The 23,704-nt window shown below is 43.4% G+C and overlaps 1 protein-coding gene and 3 non-coding genes across 4 annotated transcripts in view; 1 reads left to right on the top strand and 3 right to left on the bottom strand.

Annotated features, from left to right (window-relative positions):
* LOC133452321 (NLR family CARD domain-containing protein 3-like) overlaps positions 1–23,704 on the bottom strand; it is a 674,416-nt gene that overhangs the window by 95,182 nt on the left and 555,530 nt on the right. The gene's annotated exons all lie outside the window — the stretch shown is intronic.
* On the bottom strand, positions 5,179–5,252 carry trnat-ugu (transfer RNA threonine (anticodon UGU)). The gene has a single exon. It is a non-coding gene; the product is annotated as a tRNA-Thr (tRNA).
* trnar-ccu (transfer RNA arginine (anticodon CCU)) lies at positions 5,507–5,579 on the bottom strand. The gene has a single exon. It is a non-coding gene; the product is annotated as a tRNA-Arg (tRNA).
* On the top strand, positions 5,708–5,779 carry trnap-ugg (transfer RNA proline (anticodon UGG)). The gene has a single exon. It is a non-coding gene; the product is annotated as a tRNA-Pro (tRNA).

The raw sequence follows: 23,704 nt of genomic DNA, 5'->3' as shown, positions 1-23,704 counted from the left end.
TGAACGAAAATCTGTACACACCTGTATCATGTGCAACTTAAAGAAATGTCTCTTGGCGCCATGGCCGAAACCGAACAGGAAGTCGGCCATTTTGAACATTCTGAATTAATCGTGTAATTTTGGAGCAATATATGCCATTCCTTCGAGAATTAATATGGCCCGAACCGTATCGTGAACCCAGATGTGTTATACATCAAAATGTGCGTCTCCATCCTGCGACTACCCGCATTACTTTTCTCTTTCAAAAGTGTTACTGTGGCGACGCTAGACGCCAAAAAGCGCGCCCCCCTTCATCTGATTGGTCCATATTTGATAGTTCCCCAAAAGTCACCAAATTTTGCATGCAAGGCAGGCCTGGCGATAAATTTGATATTTCATGGTTTGTATTAATGGGCGTGACAAAATGGCTCAACAGCGCCCCCCGGAAAACTTTGTGCCTCAAGCCCCACAATACGGTTTGACATACATGCACGAAAATCGGTACACACCTGTATCATGCCGCAACTTAAAGAAAAGTCTCTTGGCGCCATGGCCGAAACCGAACAGGAAGTTAGCCATTTTTAATTAATTGTGTACTTTTGGCGCAATTTATGCCATTCCTTCGGCAATTAATACGGCCCGAACCGTAACGTGCACCCAGGTGTGTTATACCTCAAAATGTGCGTCTCCATCTTGCGACTACGCGCATTACTTTTCTCTTTCAAAAGTGTTACCGTGGCGACGCTAGACGCCAAAAAGCGCGCCTCCCCTTCATCTGATTGGTCCATATTTGATAGTTCTCCAAAAGTCACCAAATTTTGCATGCAAGCCAGACTTGGCGATAATTTTGATATTTCATGGTTTGTATTAATGGGCGTGGCCTAACGGCTCAACAGCGCCCCCTAGAATACTTTTCTCTGCCATAACTTTTGAATGGTTTGACATAAAGCGTCGTGAGTGGTGTCATGAGACTCTGTATTGAGTCCTTGACCATATTTGGTGAAAATTAGTCCCGCCCCTTCTTTTGATTGGTTCTCCCTATTTCCTGCTATAACTTTTGAATGGTTTGACATAGAGAGTCGTGGGTGGTGTCATCAGATTCTGTATGGAGTCCTTGACCTTCATTGGCCTGAATTAGCCCCGCCCCTTCTTCTGATTGGTTGTCCCTTTTTTCTGCTATAACTTTTGAATGGTTTGACATAGGAAGTCGTGGGTGGTGTCATGTCTGATATGCTTATGGGGGGCGGTGGCCGTGAGTGCGAGGGCCCGTTCATCGCTGCTTGCAGCTTTAATTTGTGTGTTGCATTTTTAATGTGGAACTATATTAATTATAAAAACTGAATATTAATTTAAATGTTTTTTCTTTGACAGCCAAATATACAAGAGGTCCACCACGTCAACACAAGGTGGACAAGATCAGCCGGCAGGAGGGATGGGGTTCCAATGTTCCATCTTTAGACATGGTTCAGTGTAAATGGACACCACCCAAGAAGATCCAGGTGGAGAGTGACAGAAGGATAATGAGGATGGTCACCACACAGAAGTGGTCAGGTCTGGCCATTAAGGATTTTGGGGGCGAGAAAGGGAAAGGTATGTACAAATGTCTGTCAGTCAAATTCTAATATGAATATACTCATGTAATTGAACAAGCCCATTAATATCCTGTCCTTTTGATTACAGGAGTTGTTGCCACCCGAGTGTTTCCCCAGGGCTCCATCATTTGTGATTATCACGGGAAGAGGATCTCAAAAGCTGTGGGAGAAAAAATGTTGAAAACCCAATCTGATAGAATGTGCTATATTTTCTTCTGTGGAGACTATTGTATTGATGCCCAGACATTCCCGTGTGAGTGCCATCCAACAGTGGATACAGTGGGGGGAAGGATAAACCACTCAACCAAGAAAATCAACGCAAAGCCCTTCCACTGTAAGATGCAGTTTCCAGAAGGGGAGAGGGACACCATCCTCTTCAAGGCCACTAAGGACATTGCTGTGGATGAAGAGATCTTTTTTTCACTATGGTGTGAGTAGGATGTCTAACACTGGAGAAGGAGCGGAACTGGAGTGGTTGGATGACTGATCCAGCTTACATGGGCCACACATTGGACTTTTCTGGTCTCCTCTGTCTTTGGGAAAAGAAAGCAAGTGTACATTAGAGTGGAGACAGTTCTGATTATGTTTCAGGGAGAATTTTACTAAAAACACCCCTGAGCCCCTCAAACACCCACTCCAGGTAGAAGAGGAACATTACATTCACAATTTGTACATTTGAATAAAGTTGTTTACAGTCAAAAAAAATGTCTGTTTCACAGATGTGAACTCTGAAGTCTGAACTTTTAGAATTCATGTTTGTTGGAATGCAATTAGAATTTATTCAAGTTCAGGACTGCCTTTTTATTTGTACAGTCGACACAATTTGTAAATATTTCTGCATTAAAGTGGTTTTAATTTTAACTGCCTTAGTGTCTATGATCTTCCAAGAAATCAGGTCTAATGTAAGTTTTTAAGTGAATGTCACTGCCTGAAGCCTTGTGTCACACCCTGTGTCTCTCTGGAAAGCTCTCTGTCAGTGCGGTTACATGCAGCAGTTCAATCGGGTTACAGATCTGATCAGATAATGACATGCAGAAGATCGGATCACTTGTCTAAGTATACACGCTGTTCAGAGATCAGACTGAATCAGATTGAATAACCCACTTGTAACCAGAGCATGGCTGACTCCGTGACGCTAGGTGGCGCTGTAACCATGGTAACCATTTCAACAAAGAGCCACTTCCGGTTGACCTCCGCTTAACAACAACAAGAAAGAAAGATGGCGTCCGAACACATTGACGAGGCTACAGCAGCCTACATTTCCTGCATTATGTAGCTTTTAGTGCTGATTATGAAAAGAACAACGGATCTTTTGACTGCAGTGATGATAGAAGAACGACACCGGCTGTGATGCAGGGTCGGCGCCAGAGCAAATATTCAGAGGGGGCACGAGGCTTATTAGGGCGGGCACAAAATCAGTCGTGTAGGACAGCATTTTAAGGAAAAAAGTGCATTCTCACTGCTTTCCTATTAATAATCTGTCTAAAACATCCTTTCTCAACTTTTTTTCAGTCATGACACGTTTCAAAAGTGAAAAAAATCTCACGACACCCCAGAGTAAAATATAATTAAAAACCGCACTGCATCGCTCTGACTGTAAATGCATAAGTCCCGTTTATTTTGTATCAATAACTTGAACACGATAACTGCACCAGAGTAGAAGTCATCGTTCACTGTTGTGCTTGGTTGCCACGCTGACGGACAGAAACTATGGTGATTTTTAAAAGAAAGACTGCCTAAAGAGACTTTTCCTGCCGGCTTCACTTTGAACGGCCGGTGTGTAAACTGTAAACTGATATTTAAACTGCACACTTAAGTTACTTTAGGTTTAACCTGCAGTACACAAATGGTAAAATACATTCAAACCAAAATCTTAATAAAGCTACAAAATAATATAGCCTACAAGCAACAAACAATTTCTTATTAGCTCATTACCTTCAATAAGTCTTGTGAAAATTAACTTTATCTCAGGGAAATTCACCTTTTTAATACAAAAACTGCTACATACATAGTAACTAAACAATTAACATGAACAAATATGGTCTTTGCCTTAACGAAATGTAATAAATGAACGTCTCCAAGACCAAGGAGGTCATTGTGGATTACAGGCGGGGGAGGGACCCACAACCTCCTGTCACCATTAATGGTGCTGTGGTGGAGAGGGTGGAAACCTTTAAATACCTGGGAGTACACATCCACGAACAACTGAAATGGGAGACACACACAACCGTGGTGGTCGCGAAAGCGCAACAGCGCCTGTATGGACTCAGGCGTCTCAAACAGTTCGGCCTGACCAATAACACCATCCTGAACTTTTATCGGGGGACGGTGGAGAGCCTGCTGACCAGCAGCTTCACCAGCTGGTACGGGAGCTGCACCGACAGAGATCATAGAGCTCTCAGGAGGGTGGTGCGCTCAGCCGAGCATCACTGGCTGTCAGTTGCCTACACTGGAGGAACTGTACACACAGCGCTGCCTCAGCAAATCCCTGAGGATTATAAAGGACCCCACACACCCCCAAAACACATTTTTTAAGTTACTGCCCTCAGGGAAACGATACCAGTCAATCAAGGCCAATACTAGCAGACTGAAGAACAGTTTTATTCCACAGTCGGTCAGACTGCTGAACAAACTCAAATGAACAATGAACACTATGATTTGACGGCCTTGTACGCTGATTTTAGTTCTTTTAAACGTTTTTTCTCTTAGACTAGCATTTTATTATTACTGTTTTAACTATGTATTGTGGAGCACGACCCAGCATAAGCTTTTCACAATGCATGTACTTGTACATTCTGTGTGACAAATAAACACCTTGAACCTTGAACCTTGAAAATACATTCACTCATGCACAACGCATGTCAGTATTGAGTAATTCCACAAGATGGCGGCAAAACGCACGTGTTTACTCTTGAACACAAAGAAAATATACTTTTTAACTTAATAAAACATCACAAAAATATTCTCCTCAAAGCTAAAACATATTAAGAAATTATTGAGTACCAGTTCCACCGTTAAACTAATTTAAAACATACCTGGAAAATAAAGGATCCCACTGCGCTCGCTCTCCCCCGTTGCTGGGCGCAGACCAAGTAAACGATCCCTTATCCTGGCGGATTTAAAACGATTTTGTGCAAAATAAAGGATCTTAAAATAATAAAGGATAAAGCAGCTAGATGAGTGTCCGAGGTAAATAGAACGTGCCGCAGCATTATTCTCCTGTTTTATAGAGCTCCCCCGTCTTCTTCCTCTGGGTTCCCTCCTCCACCGGCTGGCAGTCAGTAACAGCGCCACCACATGGTCGGGATGCAGTCCCGCGGCCCAAACGTAGAAAACAGAATTTTTTCCGCGGCCCACTAGGGGGCGGTCGCGGCCCAAGTGTGAGCCCTATGGCCCTATGCTCTATGGTTAAGAATCACTGCTCTAAAGATTGAATGTGAGTTAGGAGACCAGATCTAACTATGTGAAGGTTAGCATTAGCATACCACACAGAGGAGAAGGTGAAGTCTTAAACCAACCATGTGGAAGACCAGACATTGGATAAACTTTTCCACAAAGTCTGTGTTTTTTATAATTACAGGAGTGATATTCTTAATTCTTAGTTTAAAGGCTCTGCTGGGATTTGAACCCAGGATCTCCAGTTTACAAGACAGGTGCTTTGACCAACTAAGCCACAGGGCCCTCAACACACGTCTCCACTCTTCAGCAACCACCGTCTAATAAACAGGAGATCCTGGGTTCAAATCCCTGCAGAGCCTCTGAAAGTCCGTGTTTCCCAGCGACATCCCCAAAACATCACTGCTAATCATCACCTTGTGAAGACTTACAGAAAACGTGATGTTCATTCAGTAAAAAACAAAAATGAAATTCTTGCTGTACTGAAATCAGGATCTGAAGACGTTACCACAGTCTTCCATTGAGCAATTTCAAACAGCCACCCTAGATGGGACTTGAACCCACAATCCCTGGCTTAGGAGGCCAGTGCCTTATCCATTAGGCCACTAGGGCTGTGGAAAAGCTGCTGGACTGATACTGATCCAAATGTTTCTATTTCCTATTCCCCCTTAATGTTTAAAAAACTATCTAGACAGGTATGATGTGACCGTGATTTTTTGTTTGCCGGATATGTGATTTGTGGCTCGTTGGTCTAGTAGTATGATTCTCACTTTGGGTGCGAGAGGTCCCGGGTTCAATTCCCGGACGAGCCCCAGAGATTTATGCAATTTGTGGTTTTTCTCCTCCAAGTAGCAAAGTTTAAGACTGTAGTACAATGCTTTACCTGAAGACATACATTGGCATAATGTGTACATGCTGAAAACCTACATCTTGCTTCTCTTTCATGCCAAGAGATCATATTGTGTGTATTATTGAACTCTAGTGGCCTAATGGATAAAGCACTGGCCTCCTAAGCCAGAGATTGTGGGTTTGAGTCCCATCTAGTGTGGCAATGTTTAAAATTGTTCAATGCACTTCTGAGTTAAAATCTTCAGATAGGCTACTAATTTCAAAACAGCAACATTTTCAGTTTCATTCCTTACTGCAGTGTTTCCCAACCTTGGGGCACACCTGCATGTCTTAGATGCTACCCTGCTACAAGTAGCTGTGTCAACAACAGAGCTGTCCAAACCTTGTTGACAAGCTCCTGATGACTGTTAATTTGAATCAGGTGTTGATCCAAGGAGACATCTAAAAAATGCAGGACAGTGTGACCTGAGGTCCAGGGTTGGGAAACACTGCCTTAAGCCGGGAATACACTGTGCGATATTTTGAATCGTATGAGACAGCCCCATCTCACACTGCACGACTAGATCGCGGAGTTCAAAAGTTCAGAACCCACGATTTATGTTCTCACACTGTACGAGCCGATGCTCGGATGCTCCGTCTGCTCACACTATACGATCATAATCCTCCCGTCGGACCTCTCTGTACTGGAACTCGAGGCTGGTTCTGGGGCAGGGGTGGGCTGTTCCCACCCAAACGTGCGTCCTGGCTGCCCACCTGATCAAAGGTTATGGGGATCCTTTAGTTTTTTATAATTTAAAATTTTTATATATATATATTAAAACAATCCCAAAATATCTGTACCGTTTCTGATTGGGTGGGCACTGCGCATCATTTTTAGACACAAAAGAACGCAAACCGCAAAAGTTGTGTCTCGGCGGAGGGACCGGCGTCCCAGCAAAGTGAGAAGAGAAAAAAGAGGTTTTCCCAACAGCAGACAGCGCACACACTGAAGGCTGATTTATGGTTCCGCGTTACACCAACGCAGAGCCTACGGCGCAGGGTACGCGGCAACCCGCACCTTACGTGGAAATGCGGTATTTTTTTTTGCTATTAAAACATGATTTGTAATGTGAATTTGCAACACTTAGGGGTAAATCCACAAAGAACAGATTGCGCCCGCAAATAGCGCTGTGAAATGCGCTGCATTAGCGCCCGCAATTTGCCCCGCTTAAGGTCCTATTCACAAAAGATTTTGCTCTAATGATATACCGGAGCAAACACGCCCATAAAGTTTTGCGGCTGAGTGCAATTTGCCCTTGTCTGTGAGCGGAGCTGTTTCAAGTGTTCTCCATATTTCTGCACACACATTGGTCCACAATGAAAACTGCAGAAATAAAAAATAAAGCGAGTGAAAATAAAACGCCGTGAGGCGCAAGGGCGCAATTTCCACTGGGAACAGGGGGGACATGCCCCCCCACTTTTCAAACTCATGTTTTATTCCCCCCCCAGCTTTTTTACAGTTTAAGAACTAACGGTAGGCTCAGCCTGTATTACAAATCATCAGGACACTGCGAAGAGCCCCGTTCCCTCTCCTCCCTCCTCCCTCCGTGCTGCTCAAGGATGATTTATGGTTCCGCGTTAAATCGACGCAGAGCACTGTACGGGCTGGCGCACCGTACAGTGCGCGTCGCCGCGTACCATACGGCGTAGTCTCTGCGTCGATTTAACGCGGACCATTATTTAAGCATAATTAGGCTTAACTAGTGTGTGCGTATGTGACAAACGCGCATGGGACGATTGTGAAATACGGAATAAACTGTTTTATATGAATTCTAATTCCCAATTACGTAACAATTCCGTATTTCAAGGGACGGGTGGCAGCCCACCCGTCCAGCGGCTTCATCTCCAGCAGCAGCTGAGAGTCCTGACTGACGCTGAGCTTCACAGGGACACGATCAGCGCTATTTTATTATAAGTCTGATATATGTTGTGATGTGATGACATTATTAAGCTGTTAAACACACACATTCTAGATTTATATGTTTATATGGTGGAATTGTTTGTAATAAAGCAGCCCCTTACTGTATGGATGAATCCTGAGCTCCTGTTATTTTTATTTTTAAATCCGAGATAAGTCCACAACCCCACTTGATCTGACTGTGTACAGTCATGTCTGACTATAGATTTCACCCTTAATATCATTCAGTATCACACAGGCTTGAATTACATTGAGAGAGAGAGAAACAGAGACAGAGGGGGAATGAGGAGTTTGCGCGCAGTTTAATACACGCTTCTGAAAGACGGTATTTGCTCCACTATTTTTGCGTGTGGCAAATAGCCCTGGCCTTTATGAATTAGGCGCTTTTTGCAATGAGGCTTATTTGCATAGAAAGGGGGCAATTTTGCGCCGAATGTATGAATATTACCTAATTTGCATGCATGCAAATGGCACAGGCGCAGACTGCCACTATTTGCTTGGCAGCGCAGTTTGTGGAGCAATTCCCCCTTTGCGGGTGCTTTGTGAATTAGACGCTCTCTTTTTGTGTCATTTGCACCGGTTGCTCTCTGCAAAAGGATGAGGCAAATCGGGTCGCAGCACTGCTTCAACTGTGCGGTACCTCACGAGAATTTCAAACATGCTGGATTTTCTTGCGACCTCACGATTTGTGATCGGGAGCTCGTCGTGAGGTGTTAATCTCTCGTCGTTACCCCACGTACACTGCACGAGGCACGAGCAACGATTGGGTAGAAATCGGGCCCGATCAAAAAAAAGTCGCACGACTGGAAAATCGGCTCAAAACGAGCCGATAATCGCACAGTGTATGCCCGGCTTTACTGAATGAACCTCAGCAGCTGAAATACTTTACTTACTATGCCTGACTGTCATGGTCTCTGCAGGGTCTCATACAGTATGTAGAGTTCTTTATGATTGTTCAGATGTCACTGAGGTAAGTTTGCACAGTCTCCGAAACCAAGTAGAGACCTTTTTTTTTTTTTACCTTGTCTGCACACATATTAATAGTTAATACCACGCTGGTAAAAACCTAAGGCATATATATGTGCATTGTTACTATATTTAATATATATACATATATATACACATACAAACCCAGTGAGTTTTTTTTTTTTTTTTTTTTTTTTTGGGGTGGTGACATCCGCTGCCAAACCAGGAAGCAAGAACACACGGAGGCCTCACGTCGAGCACTGGAAATCTGCAACAAAAACCACAAACAGTCCTCTCGTCTGTGTTTGGTCTGCGTTGCCTTGACGCGTAGTTACAATTTTTGGAGGTGCAGGTCACTGACGCCGTCACTGACGCCGTCACTGACGCCGTCACTGACGCTGTGTGTTCTGCGTCGACGCGTACCACACGCCGTAGGCACGGCGTCGTTTTGACGCAGAACCATAACTCGTGCTTTAGTCTGCAGGAAAACTTTGTGGTGAAGCTGCTCTTTTATTTCATCCCAGGTAATAAAGTTCACGCTCACGTGTTTCATGTTTAATGTTCTTAAAGTCACCAAAGAGGAAAAGACCTGAATTCTGTCATTCTGCTGTTGTTCTGACGGGTCAAAAATACACAACACAAACTAAATACACTATTGTAAAACTGTTGAGAACGAAGTTTTGAAGTCTCTTTCATCAGACTTCTTGTTGAGATGAAGAGTTCACACAGCTGTTCATTCAAATAAATGTGTTATAGAAATAATGATGATACCGTTTTTAACATGTTCTGCTGTTTTACCTGTTGACAATTTGAAACAATGACTTTGATGAAATTGTAAAAGAAACACTGTGTTACGTTGTTGTCAGTGCTGATCCGTCCACACATTTCCATGTCGAACATTCAGCTTTCAGACCAATCCAGGAGTTTTCATTTCTGTCCAGTTCTCCCACAAAATCCTAAATGACAAAAGTAGTTTCTGCCGTCATGAATCTGCATATCTGTCTCAGTATCCTCATGTCTTATTCATTTGTCTTATTTCATGTCTTATTTATTTTTTAATTAAGTTAAACTACTAGGAATAACAAATTGTGGGGGCTAATGCTGAAGTTCAAGTTTATTAATTGGGTTTTAAATCCTTCTTCCCATCAAGTTCATTTTTGAGCTGATCATAAGTGTTGATCAGTTGGTTGTGTTTGACCTGCAGCCGACTGTAACTGGTATTTAGTTGGTCGTTGTCCAAAGTCATTTCTGGTTAGAAGTATAACATGAAAACAAACTCTGAAATATCAAAACTTGTTTCATCCTGTAGGTTAAATATGTGATAAGATTTGTGGTGGTTGAGGAGCAGCTGGGAGAGAGACTGGATGCTGGAAGGCTGGTAAAACATAAAATAAATTAACAAGAACTTGTCAAACAGACATTCTGTTGAAAAAAATGAAAAGATGATAGAAAAAAATAGGTGTGAACTATTATTCATTACTGAAGTACAGAAATGAGATTAAATGTAAAGAATGAATATGAAAGATGTAAATAACAGAAAGCACACAGTAAAACTGTAACCCAGTGTTCCAAATCCAGGTCCGAGGCCACAGACCTGCAGGACCAGTTCCAGAGAACACGTCAGTAACAGGATTGTAGACTCTGATGATGAGATGATGGTGAGCTTTTCATTAGAACCAGGAGTGTTGGATCAAATAAACATCTAAAACGTGAAGGGAAGTGGAGTCCTGACGACCTGGATTTAAGAAAACTGATCTAAGAAGGAGAAACATGAAATAAAAAAGAAAATGCTTCATGTTGTTGCATATGTCGGCCGCTAGACGGCAGCGTTGTAACTGAACACACTCAGTTTCAGCTTCCTGGACATGTGCTACATCTGAATCTTTCTTCTTTACTGTCACCTACATTTACATGTTTTACACATTATCCTCTGGTTTGTCTACGTGGATATTCCTGAAGTATTTTCATTGTGTGGGAAACTAAAAATATCACAGATACAGATACACTCATTCAGTTTTTTAATATCTTCTTTATCTGGAATTTAAAAACAAGACTCTGGGTTTTAAGACATAAGTGCACACAAGTGTGATTAAACACTAACTATAAAACTAAGTGCAGCATTACTGTTGACAGGAAGCGCTTCCCTCGTCAAAGTGAGGTGTGAGGTGTGAAAGAAAGAAGTAGTTTCATTTTTATTTACAGGCTCAAACATGATGGTGTGAAAAAAGTTGTGAGATGATGTTGATGTAAATGGAAAACTTTCAAACTTATGTACCACCTCTTTAACCTTTTCAGTATCATCCTCCTTATATAAAAACACTCAGTTTCTTATTATACAGAGGAACTCAGTAAACCTTATGCAGCACATTATCTCTATTTAAAAAGGGGTTCAGTGTTTGCCAGCGATGCTTTGACATGTGGAGGTTTGGGGATCAAACCCTCCCCAGGGTGGTGGATAATGACTCCACCCGCTCATCCATAACAGCCCTCATGTCTCCACAATGATGCTCCCCCTCTGTCCTGTCAGGCTGATGGGGTTAAGATGCAGCAGGAGAACTTTAAAAGAAACTTGTCATGTTTAAAAAAAATTACATCCATGTTGACAAGCTGTTTTTTTTTTTGTTTGTTTGTTTTTATTGTCTAGAAAGATAGTAATCTGATCTGAAACATTGTGATTGAAAAGATGCAAAGTTAAAAAGAAGGTGGATTGTGTGTAAAATGTATTTGAAAAGAATAATTAATGATTTCCACATCCAATAGTTGTATTCTTTTTTTTTTGCCAATAGAACATAAACACCGTATCAGCTGTTGAAGCATTTAGCCTTTTTATTTAAAATATGAGCTGATTTTGAATTTGATGGCAGTTACACTTTTAAAAGAAGGTGTAACAGAGGAGACAAAAGGCTGGAAATCTGATTGGTACGAATCAAACCCAACTGGTGGGAAATGTAACAACTAACTAAGTTAACTGACGACAGGTCAGAGACAAGACTGGGAATAAAAGGATCATTTCAGCAGCAGAGCCTCTTAGTTGCAGAGCTGGGCAGATCCCTCACCAGTCCGTGAAGAACTGTGTTGAAATATCAAGAAAATGTTCCTCAATGTTCACTTGTTTGGGATTGGGGATGTAGTTCTTCCGTTAGGATTTCTGAACTAGTTGGACACATTTCAGCCTCAGTAGCAAAGCTTTCAGCAGCTAGATGACATTTACTGAAAATGAATTATTGTTTAATATGAAATTAACAAATTAAACTAATGTTTTAATATTTCATAAAAAACCTCCAACATCAAAGAAAAACAGAGCATGCCAGCAAAATCCCATAAGTGAGGAGGGATCTGTTTGAACAAGAATACATGGTTCACGTCTGATCCGTCTCAGAGCGAGAGCGGTACAACAACTACAACGACTCTACTGAGAAACAATTCATCCAGCAAATATGAATTTACTGGTTCTTGTTCTGCAGATTTATGTTTTACTGTTCAGGAACAATACTTACAAATGGTCCAAGACTATTGACAGATAACATGTACTGCAATGAAAACCATGATCTCTGACCCTAACATGTAACTCTTAAACATTTGTCCACAGAACTGTCCCACATGTTGTAAGTAGAAAAACCCCAGTAGTTCTTGGTTGGTTTACTGTCAAACAACCTTCTCTGTTTGATTGTTGGTAAAACTCAGCAATGTTTTATGAAAGTACGTCATCAGCACTTCAGAGATAAACAGCACGTAGTTTTTTAGCTGCAGCATTTAATCTTACCGTATATGAACAAGATGACGACCACAACTAAAACCACCATGCTCAACACTCCTCGACACAGTGTTGCACCTCTGACACGTCTTTTCTGCAGAGCACGATGCTCCTGAGTCTGTCGTCCTGCAGAACCACAGTTCATAATCTTTGCAGCCACACATGAATGTATAATACCTGAACATAATTATCTCTAAAGTTGAAGTTAATTACATGTCATTTACTTACCTTCTTCCTGTGACTGATCCACCTCCCTCTCCTCCATCCTGCTCCGTCTTCTTGCTCATTCCTGTTTTATCTCACCTTTGTTGATAAATCTGGTTTAGAATTAATATCTGAGGACATCCTGAGAGGACAGAGACAGCCGGACAGGTGCTGTACTTGACTAACTGTGGATCTGCCGTTGAATTGCTGATCTTCTCTTGTACAATATTCAATGAGACATCCGTGCTGGTTCAGCTGCTGGTGCTTCTTGTTTAGCCTTCTATGTGGTTTCATGACATTTTTGAGGAAGTACTGCCATTTAAAAATACAAACCTGCTAAAAGGTGTCCTTTTCCTAGTAAAAAACCCTTGACTTTGAGGTCTGCTGTACTTGAGGTTTTTTCAGAAACATGATCAGCTTCAGAGGATGACAGGTACAGCTACACTGCAGAACGACCATCCTGTACACGACTTGAGGTGTCATTTTGCTGGTTTTGTTCTCTTGTAACTATGTAGAGGAATTGAAAGTGTTTTAACCGTTATTTTAACGAGGACAGACAGACCCCCCACCAGGGTCGGTACCCCAACCAGCCCCACCAACAACTGTGGTGTTCAACTTAGAGGGAAAGATCTTCTTCTCTGTTCTGACAAGGAGGTCGACCAACTTCCCTTGGAAAAAGGATATAGTGACACCAGCTGCCAGAAGCTGGAATCCCAGGCTTCCCTGGATGCACCGAGAACTCTTCCTTGATGTGGGACCAGATCCAGAGTGCCAAAAGATGTAGAGCGCGACTTAGTAGTGTGGTGAGGCTTTGCCAATGCATATGGCTCAGTACCACACAGGTTGATAGAATAACTCTCACTTTTAAATCTATGTCCCAGGTTGGGTGCAGAACATCATCCCTAGATACTTCATGAGACTGTAAACTAATAAGACAAAGAGAAGTGTTCTGTAATGTTAGTAAAAGTAGTGTCTCACACCAAAGTAAGCAGCAAACGCAGAGCGGAAGCTTCAGTGGTTTTTAAGAGCTGAAAACAACAGCATGAAATAAAATGGTGTGAGATGATGAAGTTAATGTAACTGGTAAAACCTCCACACTGACAGCACATCGCACCCTTTTAATCTTCTCTAAATGTTACAAACTGCTTCACTCTGGTCCTCTTTCATCCTTCTACAGCCACATGGAGTTTCTTATAAAATGTTCATTTGATGCATCTTGTTAAATTGTGTTGTTAATCTAGAAAGATTAAAGTCTGATGTTAAACATGTGACCTGCAGCAATGTGGTTAAATGTTTAGCTCCTACGTGATGATCTATGAACACCTTGCTACGCCTCAGTCACGTATTTCCATCATGACTTTGATTCTGTCAAAGAAACTCTGAAAGCTGCAGATCTGAACAGAGAACAGAGACCACTGATCAATACTTACCACTTTTATTCCAGTTTTTTCCACTTGATGGTTTGAGTGTCTCCCAATGGCCTGGCAAATGCTACTTGTACAGTCTTTCTCAATTTTTTTTAATCTCACCTCTAAAGGGTCTGTAGCAACTCATAATGTAATATTCGGCTCATAATGTAATAAAATCATGAGCGCATAATGTAATAACTTATTACATTATGAGCCTTACTGGCGCCGCTCATAATGTAATAACAGCTCATAATGCAATAATGGCTCATATTGTGAGAAATTAGCTGCATTATCATAATTCTTTACCTCTTAAAAGGTGCAAATAAAACAGCATGGGTTTCAGTGCATCAGTAAACTAAATAAGTGAAACCAAGTATGTAATAGTAATTGCATTCTCACATTTTATTTGATTTAGAAGATTTACATGGTTCTTAAATGCACTTCTCAGTTCCAAAGTAAAGTAAAGTTAATATGTTATGCTACTTGTACTATGTATTTAACGTAAGTAATAGGAGAATAATGCTTAAAAGTCTTTATTAAAGCTACGGTCTACGATTTTACATATTTTGCATTTTTATTAAAATCATTTAGAAGGTTTTTATGGCCCAATAGTGTTACCTATGAAATATGATCAATAAAAAGAACCAGAGGAAAAAAAAAAATCTTCTAGCTGCTGTAATCCTGCAAAGAAGCCAACCAATAGGCACCGTTTGGCCCGAACGGCGCCTAATATACTTATATATTCTTCAATGTTAAGCAACAATAAATATTTTTGAATTTGAGAGTGAGAAAAGCTTCAAGCGGCAACGCTTTTAATTTATTTTAGTTTGTCTCTGCTGCTGAAAAGCTGGCTCGGGGGGACACCGGGTCCTCGGCGCTGGCTGAGGGGGGTCCGGTACATCACAGGAGCAGGAACCGGGGCTGATGGGTCCGGGACCGTCACAGGAGCAGGAGACGGTGCACCCGGAACCACCGCCGGAGCGGGAACAGACCGGGGCTGGCGCCGACGTCGTCTCCCTTGAAGCTGAAGGCTCGGGCTTGGGAAAGCCAGGCGTGTTCCAGAGAAGGGTGAATCCTGCTCCTCAATACGGTGCATATTCTTCTCTGCCTCCCGGCAGATGAACTGAAGGAGGGTGATGTTCTCTCCAACTGGGTCCATCTTGGCTGGTCCGTTCTGTTACGATTGGTTTTGGTGAGGACCCATACGCAGGAGAACAGGAGGCAGGAGTTCCAGAAAACTCAGGTTTATTTGTAAAGACAAACCGAAAATGCTGCTGAGCAGGATCAAAAAGGCAGAACCAAAACAGGAATCCTAAAACTAGACGAGGAGAACATGGAGGGAGCAAACAGTACAGACCAGCGAGGAGCAGGGAAAGACAAGACTAGATATAGACAGGGGATAACGAGACACAGGAGATAACGAGACACAGGGGATAACGAGACACAGGGGATAACGAGACACAGGGGATAACGAGACACAGGAAATAACGAGACACAGAGGATAACGAGACACAGGTGATAACGAAACACAGGGGATAACGAGACACAGGGGATAACGAGACACAGGTGATAACGAGACACAGGTGATAACGAGACACAGGTGATAACGAGACACAGGTGATAACGAGACACAGGGGATAACAAGACACAGGGGATAACAAGACACAGGGGATAACAAGACACAGGGGATAACGAGACACAGGTGATAACGAGACACAGAGGATAACGAGACACAGGTGATAACGAGACACAGACGATAACGAGACACAGGTGATAACGAGACACAGGTGATAACGAGACACAGGGGATAACGAGACACAGGTGATAACGAGACACAGAGGATAACAAGACACAGGTGATAACGAGACACAGGTGATAACGAGACACAGGGGATAACGAGACACAGGTGATAACGAGACACAGAGGATAACGAGACACAGGTGATAACGAGACACAGAGGATAACGAGACACAGGTGATAACGAGACACAGGTGATAACGAGACACAGGGGATAACGAGACACAGGTGATAACGAGACACAGAGGATAACGAGACACAGGTGATAACGAGACACAGAGGATAACGAGACACAGGTGATAACGAGACACAGGTGATAACGAGACACAGGGGATAACGAGACACAGGTGATAACGAGACACAGAGGATAACGAGACACAGGTGATAACGACACAGGTGATAACGAGACACAGGGGATAACGAGACACAGGTGATAACGAGACACAGAGGATAACGAGACACAGGTGATAACGAGACACAGGGGATAACGAGACACAGGGGATAACGAGACACAGGTGATAACGAGACACAGGTGATAACGAGACACAGGGGATAACGAGACACAGGTGATAACGAGACACAGGGGATAACGAGACACAGGGGATAACGAGACACAGGGGATAACAAGACACAGGTGCAGACAATCAGGGCAGATGGGAAACAGGAGGGACAGAACTGAAACTCAAAACATGGGGGAAGTGTCAAACCCTGACACTAGATTTATATGGAACTGCAAAAGGCCACGAATAAAATATTCCACATTACAACTGACAAAGGACAAAGGTGGATTGGCCCTCCCAAATTTAAAAGACCATTACCACGCAGCAACACTCAGACCAGTAATCAAATGGTGTGACAAAGACTATAGTGCAAAGTGGAAAGATATTGAGAGGACTGTGACGGATATTCATATACAATCCCTAATTGGCAATGTGAAACTAACTAACTCGCTACAAGGATCAATAGATCCAATAACATCTCACACTTTGAATATTTGGTCTGACTTTATCAAAAAGTATAAATTAGAAAAAGAAGTAAATCTGCTAAATTGGTTTGCCTATGATGACAGATTTAAGCCGAGTTTAAGTGATCACAATTTTTGAAATTGGGGGAATAAAGGGATCGATGCGATGTGTACATTAATCAACAATGGAAATATAACGAGTTTTCAACAGCTGAAATCACTAAAAAACAGGGATCTGTTCACATACTTTCAGTTGAGGGATTATTTAACAAAGAGTATAGAAAATGTGAAGATCTTGAATGGAGTGCTTGATGTGATGATCTGGACATACCGTGGGTCGAGGTTCAAGGAAATCTCAGCACTATACAGAGGCCTTAGAGACTCGGAAGCTTCCTCCGCCATATACATCAAGGAGAAATAGGAGAAGGAACTGAATATTGTCATTACACCAGAGGAATTTAATTTAATTGAAATCTTGATGAGCATAAAACAATTATAAAAACAAAAAAACAATTACAAAAAACATCAGAAAAATAATACAAATAAACAGTCATTAAACAAACTCAAAAATAAGTAAACCGTCATGCCCGAAAGGGAGTGGGAGGAAGTAAAAACTTATGAGCTCCTACCCCTTGTTTCTACTTCAATTTTACTCGAATACAACATAGAAAAATACAAATAAAAAAATATAACAGCAAGCTTTACTTTATCAAAAAAATATACCTATTATTACATTATTACAAATATAAAAATATTACAGCACTTCATTACAATATTATACCTGAGCATTATAAATCTAATTAAAGCTGCAGGCATCGATGAACGGTCCTCCACCCTTGTGCACGTTCAGGCTGCAGTGGAAGCTTGTATGACTTGATGTAGATTCTTCAGGCCTGGACATTTAGTGGATGAAACCACCCACGACTCTCTATATCAAACCATTCAAAAGTTATGGCAGAAAGTAGGAACTATCAGATATCCACCAATCAGATGAAGGGGCGGGGCTAATTTGCACCAATTATGTTCAAAGACTCAAAACAGATGACACCACCCACGAGTCTTTATGTCAAACGGTTTCAAAAGTTATTGCAGAAAATCTGAACTATCACATATCGACCAATCAAAAGAAGGGGGCGGGGATAATTTGCACCAATGACAGAGTCAAAACCGAGTCTGATGACACCACCCACGACTCTGTATGTCATACCATTCAAAAGTTATGCCAGAAAATAGGGACTATCAAATATGGACCAATCAGATGAAGGGGGGGCGCTGTTTTTGGCGTCTATTGTCGCCACGGTAACGCTTTTGACTGAGAAAAGTAATGCGCGTCGTCGCAGGATGGAGACGCACATTTTGATGTATAACACACCTGGGTGCACGTTACATGCGCCAAAGTTACACGATAAATACAAAATGTTCAAAATGGCCGACTTCCTGTTCGGTTTCGGCCATGGCGCCAAGAGACTTTTTTTAAGTTGCAACATGATACAGGTGTGTACCGATTTTTGTTCATGTACGTCAAACCGTATTGTGGGGCTTGAGGCACAAACTTTTTTCTGTCTGAACCAACCAGATGAAGGGGGGCGCGCTTTTTGGCGTCTAGCATTGCCACGGTAATGCTTTTGAAAGAGAAAAGTAATGTGTGTTGTCGCAGGATGGAGACGCACATTTTGATTTATAACACACCTGGGTGCACGTTACGGTTCGGACCGTATTAATTGCAGAAGGAATGGCATGAATTGCGCACAAAATTACACGATTAATTCAAAATGGCCGACTTCCTGTTCGGTTTCGGCCATGGTGCCAAGAGACTTTTCTTTAAGTTGCGACATGATACAGGTGTGTACCGATTTTCGTGCATGTAAGCCAAACCGTATTGTGGGACTTGAGGCACAAAGTTTTCTAGGGAGCGCTGTTGAGCCACTTTACCACGCCCATTAATGTAAACCATTAAATATCAAATTTTTCGCCAGGCCTGGCTTGCGTGCAAAATTTGGTGCCTTTTGGGGCACGTTTAGAGGGAAAAAAAGGCCCTCATTTCATCGGAAAAATAAAAACTAAGAAAGAAATTCCTACAGATACAATAGGGCCTTCGCACTGTAAGTGCTCGGGCCATAATAATATTCAACAATAATTATAATCATTATTATATATACCATTTTATATACGTACATTATGCTGAATTCCTACACAATCACTACCTCATGTCTCCTCTTCCCTGTATTTGGCAAAAATTATTTCTTTGTATTTGCTTTTGAACCTGTAGATGGTTTCATTGTTTCAGCTCCTCACTCAGACTGTTCCATAGCCTCACACCACTGTTTGAAATGCAACATTTTTTGCTTGTAGTTCTACATGTCTGTATTTTAAAATGAATTGGTTCCCTTAATTAATATCTCCCCTGTCTTTCCTGAAATATTAGCTGTATTTGTCCGGGTAAAGAGTTATTTCTGCCTTTGTGTATTATTTGTGCAGTCCTTAACTCTGCAATATCGAACAATTGTATTATTTTGGATTTAATGAATATTGGATTGGTGTGTTCGAGATAACCAGCATTGTGCATAATTCTGATAGCTCTTTTTTGGAGAATGAATACTGGTTCCAAAGTACTTTTATATGCATTGCCCCAGACCTCTATGCAGTAATTTAAATAAGGTAAAACCATTGAACAGTACAGAGTGTAGAATGATTTGCTATATAGGAAGTGTCTAGCTTTTGCCATTATCGGGATGCTTCTAGCTATTTTAGTACAGATGTATTTTGTGTGAGATTTCCAGCAGATTTTGTAATTTATTGTCACCCCTAAAAATTTGATTTCCTGTACTCTTTCTACGCCAGTCCCATCTATCTGTATCAAAGCCCTGTTATCCATATTCCTGTTATGTCAATGTCAATGTCAATGTCAATTTTATTTATAAAGCACATTTAAAAACGACCGAGGTCGACCAAAGTGCTGTACAGCATACAAGAAAATAAAACAATACCAAAAGAAAAACACAGTACACAGTGTAGAAACAATAAAATCACTAACATACTAAAATGATCAATAAAATAGTAATAAAAAACATAACAGTACACATACAGTGCACAATCACTTCACACAGATGTGGGGAACTAATTTGTCACACACTAACAGCCAAAGAAAATAAATACGTTTTCAAAGAAGACTTAAAAACCACTAGGGTCTGGGCAGATCTAACATTTAGTGGCAAACTATTCCACAGCTTAGGGCCGGCCACCGCAAAAGCTCGGTCACCTCTAGTTTTGAGCCTAGATTTCGGGACGTCTAAAAGCAACTGATTTGACGACCTCAGAGCTCTGGCTGGTGTGTGAGGGTGGAGAAGTTCAGTAAGGTATTGGGGAGCCAAGCCATTCAGTGATTTAAAGACAAGCAGCAGAATCTTAAAATCAATTCTGTAATGAACAGGAAGCCAGTGCAGGGAGGCCAGAACCGGGGTAATGTGGTCACGCTTTCTACTTCCAGTCAACAGTCGTGCAGCAGCATTCTGCACCAGCTGCAGGCGTCGCACAGATCGCTGGTCTAAGCCCACGTACAAGGAGTTGCAGTAGTCTAGCCGTGATGTGATAAAAGCATGAATGACCCTCTCCAAGTCTTTAGGAGATAGGTAGGGCTTTACTTTGGCCAGGAGCCTTAGCTGAAAAAAAGCACCTTTAACTACAGACCCAATCTGTCTAGCGAATTTAAAATCACTATCAAAAATGACACCAAGGCTTTTAATAAAAGAATTCATTTTGGAACCAAGGGGGCCCAGGGCATCAACAGAGTCATTTAAAACAGCCGGATGCCCAAACACAATAACCTCAGTTTTATTTTAATTTAGATTCAAGAAATTTTGTGCCATCCAAACCTTAATATCTTTAAGGCAAGCTAGTAGAGGCTGCAGAGAGTCCTTGCACTTTAACTTTAAAGGAAGGTAGATTTGGACATCATCAGCAAAACAATGAAAAGAAACGTCATGCTTTCGGAGAACAGAGCCCAGAGGGAGCATATATAAAGAAAATAATAATGGACCTAAAATGGAGCCTTGGGGCACCCCACAAGTAAGAGGGGCCACATTGGAGGAGAAATCACCCAAGTGGACAGAAAAAGACCTGTCAGTCAAGTATGACTGGAGCAGCATGAGAGCCGCACCTTTGATACCCACAGAGTTCTCCAAGCGTGACAACAAGGTCCTATGATCAACGGTATCAAAGGCAGCGGTCAAATCTAAGGTCACCAGAATAGCAGCACAACCAGAATCAACAGTTAAAACCAGATCGTTGAACACTCTTAAAAGAGCAGTTTCAGTGCTATGATGAGATTTAAACCCAGACTGAAACTTCTCATAAATATCATTCTTTTCTAAAAATGAGTTTAACTGAATAAAAATGACTTTCTCCAACACTTTAGACAGAAAGGGCAGTTTAGAGATGGGCCTGAAGTTAGAAAGAACGGAGGGGTCCAGATTTGGCTTTTTGATTAGTGGCTGCACAATAGCATGTTTAAAAGGAGCTGGAAAACACTCTGAGCTACAACAGGCATGAATCAAGAAAAGAATAAAAGTGAAGAAAAAAACTCTTTAAAAAGGCGAGAGGGAATACTGTCCGAGAGGCAGTTAGTGGGCCGTAGCTCACGAACAACATCAGACAGTGAGGACAGTGATATGGGCTCAAACTGATCAAAAACAGCTAAGCATATAGGAGGAGCAGAAGGGTCAGGAGCTGCTAGGGATGGTACAGCCCGAAGAGAGGAGATTTTGTCAACAAAAAAATTTAAAAAGTCATCACAGAGAGCAGCCGTGGGTACAATGGGGGCAGTGTCACGAGGGTTAACAAGAGAATCAAGAGCTCTAAACAGAACTCTGGGCTTATCGATATTATTGGAGACAAGGTTGCGAATGTAACCAGTTTTAGCAGCTTTGATAGCTCTCTGATACTCCAATAAACAGTCCTTCAGGATCCCAAAAGAAACATGCAACTTGTCCTTCTTCCATCTTCTCTCAGCACGCCTACACGAGCGTCTGAGAGCACGGACAGAGTCATTCATCCACAGTTCAGAGGGTGGCTTGGAGCGCTTGCTCCTTGAGGGAGCAATGGAGTCTAAGATGTTCGCGCATGTAGAATTAAAAAGAGCAACAAGCTCTTCAGCACTAAGGGCATCACAACCATCACTGCAACACACATGGATATTGAGATCACCAGAAATTAACAAGTGATTGTAATCCACCATAATTCCAGACAGAAAATTCCCAAAATCCTGGATGAAATCCTTATTATATTTGGGTGGACGATATACCACCGCACACAGCAAGGGAGGACACAAATTCACTTCAAAGAGCTGCAACTCAAAGCTGGAGTATGTGGCAGATGGAATCCTACTGTCAGGGTTTTGACACTTCCTCCCAGTTTTAGTTTCAGTTCTGTCTTGCCCCGCCTGTGTCCCATCTGCCCTGATTGTGTCTGCACCTGTGTCTCGTCTTGTCTCGTTATCCCCTCAGTATATCTTGTCTTGTCATTCCTTGGTTCCCGGTCGGTCCGTACTGGTTCTTCCTCCATGTCTCCTCATCGGTTTTTCCTGTTCCTGGTTTTTTGTATTTATCCTGCTCTGCAGCGCTTTGCTTTTGCCCTTTTGGATTAAAACCCTTTGTTTTTGAGAACTCCTGCCTCTGGCCTCCCTCTCTCTCCTGCACTTGGGTCCTGGAAAACCTAACCCTAACAGAACGGACCGACCATATGGACCCAGCGGGAGAGCACCTCACCCTTATGGAGTTTTTGCGCCAGGAGGAGTATTGGGACCCCTTTTGGGGAACACGCCTGGCTCTGGGTGGGCCCAGGAGCCTGCAGGCTCAGGGGAGGCTACGACGACGGCGTCAGCGCCAGCCCCAGCCTGTTCCGGTGGGGGCCCTGGACGCACCTCTTCCTGTTCCCGAGGTGGTCCTGGACGCATCCCAGCCTGTTCCCCCCTTCTGGAGAACACGCCTGGCTCGAGGCGGGCCCGGGGGTTCTCAGCCCCAGGGGAAGCGACGGCGTCAGCGCCAGCCCCAGCCTGTTCCTGCTCCAGCGGTGGTCCTGGACGCATCGCCCCCTGTTCCGGCGCTGGTCCTCGACGCATCGCCCCCTGTTCCTGCTCTAGCGGTGGTCCTGGACGCATCGCCCCCTGTTCTGGCTCCAGCGGTGGTCCTGGACGCCTCAGCTCCTGCTCGAGTTCCTCCTTCGGTGATGGTTCCTGACCCCCCCTCAGCCAGCTCCGAGGATCCGTGTCCCCCCTCAGCCAGCTCCGAGGACCCGTGTTCCCCCCCAGCCCGCCCTGGATGTGGACTGTGGGGATATCTGGGATCTGTCCCTTGAGGGGGGGCCAGCGCCCCGGACCCGGGTACCCCCGCAGCCGGCGCCTCGGACCCGGGTACCCCCGCAGCCGGCGCCTCGGACCCGGGTACCCCCGGAGCCGGCACCTCGGACCCGGGTACCCCCGCAGCCAGCGCCACGGACCCGGGTCCCCACTCGGGCAGCTCTGGGGATCCTGTCTGCCCCTGTTCCGGCTCCCCGCATCCTGTCTGCTCCTGTTCCGGCTCCCCGCATCCTGTCTGCTCCTGTTCTGGCTCCCCGCATCCTGTCTGCCCAAGTCCCCGAGCCCCGTCCAGTACCCGAGCCCAGCCAAGTCCCCGAGCCCAGCCAAGAGTCCCCGTCACGCCCCCCGCCAAGACCCACGCCAAGACCCAGGCCTAGGCCTCGGGGACGCCCCCCCGAGCTGTCTCGCCGGTCTGCTCGGTCCCGAGGGCGGCCCCCGGAGCTTTGGCCGTGTGTGGCCTGGGCCCTCCTCCAGGCCCCCTCCGC

Source organism: Cololabis saira, chromosome 10 (genome assembly GCF_033807715.1).
Source record: "Cololabis saira isolate AMF1-May2022 chromosome 10, fColSai1.1, whole genome shotgun sequence".
In the NCBI taxonomy this organism is placed as follows: domain Eukaryota; kingdom Metazoa; phylum Chordata; class Actinopteri; order Beloniformes; family Belonidae; genus Cololabis; species Cololabis saira.
Note: the sequence above shows the minus strand (reverse complement) of the source record. Positions and strands in the feature narration are given on the sequence as shown.